The sequence below is a fragment of the Capricornis sumatraensis genome, chromosome 2 (assembly GCF_032405125.1).
Source record: "Capricornis sumatraensis isolate serow.1 chromosome 2, serow.2, whole genome shotgun sequence".
In the NCBI taxonomy this organism is placed as follows: Eukaryota; Metazoa; Chordata; class Mammalia; order Artiodactyla; family Bovidae; genus Capricornis; species Capricornis sumatraensis.
In genome coordinates, this window is record NC_091070.1 from 65,646,071 (window position 1) to 65,650,361 (window position 4,291).

General features: G+C 42.8%; 1 pseudogene; it reads left to right on the top strand.

Moving 5' to 3' along the window:
* Positions 1-1,897: 1,897 nt before the first annotated feature.
* On the top strand, positions 1,898-2,532 carry LOC138073989 (synaptosomal-associated protein 23-like; annotated as a pseudogene).
* Positions 2,533-4,291: the final 1,759 nt, after the last annotated feature.

Genomic DNA, 4,291 nt, shown 5'->3' on the forward strand with positions numbered 1-4,291 from the left:
CAACAGATGTGAACACACATGCACACATCCCCTCCTTGTACAGAAAGATGTTCCTTCTGGTGCTGGGAGCCAATTATAATCTGCTTTAACATTTGTTTTAAAATCATATTATAAAAGGTATGTAGCATGATGGAGTCCATTTTCCCCTTCCTTACCCCAATCTGAGTGGATGGTTGCAACTAAGAAAAGCGGTTACAGGAGCGAATGGGTTAGCCCTGAGTCGCCAGCCTTAGGGTTGGAGCAAAGGAACTGCCAGAGTGGCTGAGAGGAAGAAAATCTGAAAGATAAACAGGGAGAAGAGTTTCTGACCCAACTGATAATGAGAGTAGAAGTATCTGGAATCCCTAAAGGCAAATTACACAGACAGGGCATTGGGCCAAATGGCAACCCTCCTGATAGCAGGACTTTCTAGAGAAAACAAAGGTACAGACTGGGTTAGAACAATCGAGTGGAGAAATCCGATTTCTTCATGAAATTACTCTAGGACTTTGGCTGGAGAAGTTGGTGGAGACACCACAAACCCAAAACCACAGAGCTAAGAAGAAACTCAAAGATCACCTGCTAGCTGTGGGACATATATACAATGGAGTATTACTCAGTCATAAAAAGGAATGAATTTGAGTCAGTTCTAGTGAGGTGGGTGAACCTAGAACCTGTTATACAAAATGAAGTAAGTCAGAAAGAGAAAAATATCGTATGTTAGCACATATATATGGAATCTAGAAAAACGGTACTGATGAACCTATTTGCAGGGCAGCAATAAAGATGCAGACATAAGAAAACAGACTTGTGACACAGTAGGGGAAGGAGAGGGAGGGACAATCTGAGACAGTAACATTGAAGACATATACATATTTCCAAGTGTAAAATTAGATAGCGAGTGGGAATTTTTTGCATGACTCAGGGAGGCTCAACCCTGTGCACTGTGACAACCTAGAAGGGTGGAAGAAGGTTCAAGAGATAGGGGACATGTGTATATCCATGGCCGATTCATGTTGATATATGGCAGAAATCAACACAATACTGTAAAGCGATTATCCTCCAATTAAAAATAACATTAAAAAAAAAGATTATCTGGAAACTTACTTGGTGGTCCAGTGGCTAAGACTCCACGCTACCAATGCAGGGGGCCCAGGTTCAACCCCTAGTTGGTTAGAACTAGATCCCATATGCCTCAACTAAGGCCCAGTGCAGCAAAATAAATTTAAAAAAGATCACTTGGAGGTTTGGGGGTCTTTTGGTTTCTAACAAGACTAGGATCTACTAGGATAGAGGGGCTACAGACAGAATATTTCAATCCAGAGAGGGCGCAGGGACCAGGAAAGGAACTCCTGATCCTGGCAACTCCAGCAATAGAAGCTGGTCTTCCCAGGATTGGAGGTGACAGAAAAGAAAACAGAAGGGAAGACACTTGGTCTTCCTGGGGCTTCTGAATACTCTGGGAAAGCTCTGTCCATGGAAAAAAGGTCAACAGCTTGGACATAGTCACAGGATAAGAGAACAAACTCTAACTGGGAATGAGATCTCTTTTAATTCAGAAGCACCCCTTTTGTGTATCCCCCATGTGGATACTTCTCCCTTCTCTCATGTGGCATTTGCTTTAAGGCCGTGCTTCTCAAAGAGGGTGGAGAAAACCATAGCAGATTCCCCAGGGGTAGGTAAGAAAGTAAGGTGCTGTGGGCGTTTACAGTTTGTAGAGTTTCCTAGCTAACTGACACGTTCCTCCCTCTGCCTCTCCGAGAACCACTGCTTTAAGAAGTCACCGGGAAGAAGGGCGCAGCTGGGAGTCTGGCCTGAGGGAGTGAGAGCTGCTGCAGCCGGAGAAAAACAGTCAAAACTGCTTGAATATCCACATCCACAATTCAGTGTCTGCACCTATCAATAGTTTTAATTCATCATGGATAATCTGTCAGCAGAAGGAATTCAGCTGAGGGCTAACCAGGTTACTGATGAGTCTGCAGAAAGTACAAGGAGAATCCTGGGTTTAGCCACTGAAGCTCAGGATGCAGGAATCAAGACTATCCCTACACTGGTTGAGCAAGGGGAACAACTGAAACACACAGAAGGAGGCATGGACCAGATAAAGACGTAAGAGAAGCAGAGAAGACTTTAACAGAATTCAGTAAGGACTGAGGCCTTTGTTTATGTCCATGTAATAGGACAAAGAACATTGAGTCTGGTAAAGTCTATAAGGCAATATGGGGAGATGCTGGAGACAGCTCTCCTAGCAATGTAATCGTATCTAAGCAGCCAGGCTGAGTGACAAACGGTCAGCTGCATCAAGTGACCACAGGAGCAGCCAACGGGTGAATACGTTAAATATATAACAAATCATGCCAGGGAAGATGAAACGGAAGAGAACATGACTCAAGTGGGCAGTATCCTAGAAAACCTAAAAACATGTCCCTGGACATAGGCAATGGGGTTGAAGCTCACAACTGACAAATAGAACAGATCACAGAAAAGGCTGACACCAATAAAGATCATATTGATAATGCCAATGCCAGGGCAAAGAAATTCACTGACAGTTAAAGCTACTGCTGTACTTCTTTATCATTTATTTACTTCCCTAGCTCCTCCTTCAAAGTCGTTACCTTTCCAGAGCTTGAAATTTTGTTATGTGGGAAAATATCTAGGAATAACAGCCCCTTATTTTATTTTATTTTTTTGGCTATGCTGCTCAGCATGTGGGATCTTAGTTCCTCTACCTGGGATGAAACTCACAGCCTCTGCAGTGAAGGGACAGAGTCTTAACCACTGGACGGCCAAGCAAGTCCCCCTACTTTTTTAATTCTCTCTTTTTCCCTTGAGAGTAGACTGCTGCTTCTCAGTCTATACTCTAAGGTTGATTTTTCATGTATCATTTATAGTGTCATTTTTCATCCTCTCTGTTTACTTTAGCAGGTTCTTCTGCTTCCAAGATTTGGAAGCATTGCCAAATGCAGCTATATGAAAGGAAGCTGGGGGCAGTGGGAGCAAGCGCAGGATGGGAGGCACAGTAAAACTTGCAGACCCTACCTAAAGCCAAGTGTGGTATAACCACAGTGATCTGCTGCTGCTGCTGCTAAGTCACTTCAGTCATGTCCGACTCTGTGTGACCCCATAGATGGCAGCCCACCAAGCTCCTCTGTCCCTGGGATTCTCCAGGCAAGAATACTGGAGTGGGTTGCCATTTCCTTCTCCAACCACAGTGATCTAGTTGAGTTTAATTTTAACTTAAGTTACAGTTATTGCCAATTTAGAACAATGCTTGGTTTTGGAGTCTGTATACACAAAGTTTTTGTCATACATCACAATTTTTCAAACTTGGCACCAAAAAAGAGGGAATGTATTTTCTTAAAGTGAGCTTAATTTCTGAACTCTTGGTGATTCATCTGGGTACACAGATTTGGTGATCTCACTTCATATTGCACATATAGGAACACTTTTTGTTTTTATATTATTAATAGTATCATGGTCCTATTACAGGCCTATTAACTTCATAAATTTGTCTTTGAAGAAAAATATGTAAATATGTATGTAGTATATCATGAGAATTCTCTTTACAGCAGGCTTAAAATTTTTTGGAAATGTTTAACAAATTATATCACGTGAATTCAGATTTATCTTAATGCCAAGAATTTTGTTTAGACAGGAAAAAAGAAACTTGTTTTGGTCTCAGGTAGAAAACAGATTGAGTTTATGTCACTTTAAATTTTTTTTAAAAACTAGAATTTACTCTGTTTAACTAAACATGATTTAGAGGACCTTCCCTGGTGGCTCAGTGGTAAAGAATCCACCTGCCAATGCAGGAGACACAGGTTCGATCCCTGATCCAGGAAGATCCCACATTCCACAGCTTAACTGAGACCATGTGCCGCAACTACTGAGCCTGTGCTCTAGAGCTTGTAAACTGCAAATACTGAGCCGGCGTCCTGCAACTACTCAAGTCTGTACATGCTAGAACCAGTGCTCTGCAACAAGAAAAAGTTAATCACACAGTCATATCCAACTCTTTGTAATCCAGTGAACTGTAGCTTGCCTGGCTCCTCTGTCCATGGAATTCTCCAGGCAAGAGTACTGGAGTGGGTTGCCATTTCCTTCTCCAGGGAATCTTCCCGATCCAGGGATTGAACCCGGGTCCCCTGCACTGCAGGCAGATTCTTGACCAACTGAGCCACTAGGTAAGCCAGCAACAAGAGAAGTCATTGCAATGAGATGTTTAGTGGTGTCTGACTCTTTGCAACCCCTTGGACTGTAGCCAACCAGGCTCTTCTGTCCATGGGGATTCTCCAGGCAAGAATACTGGAGT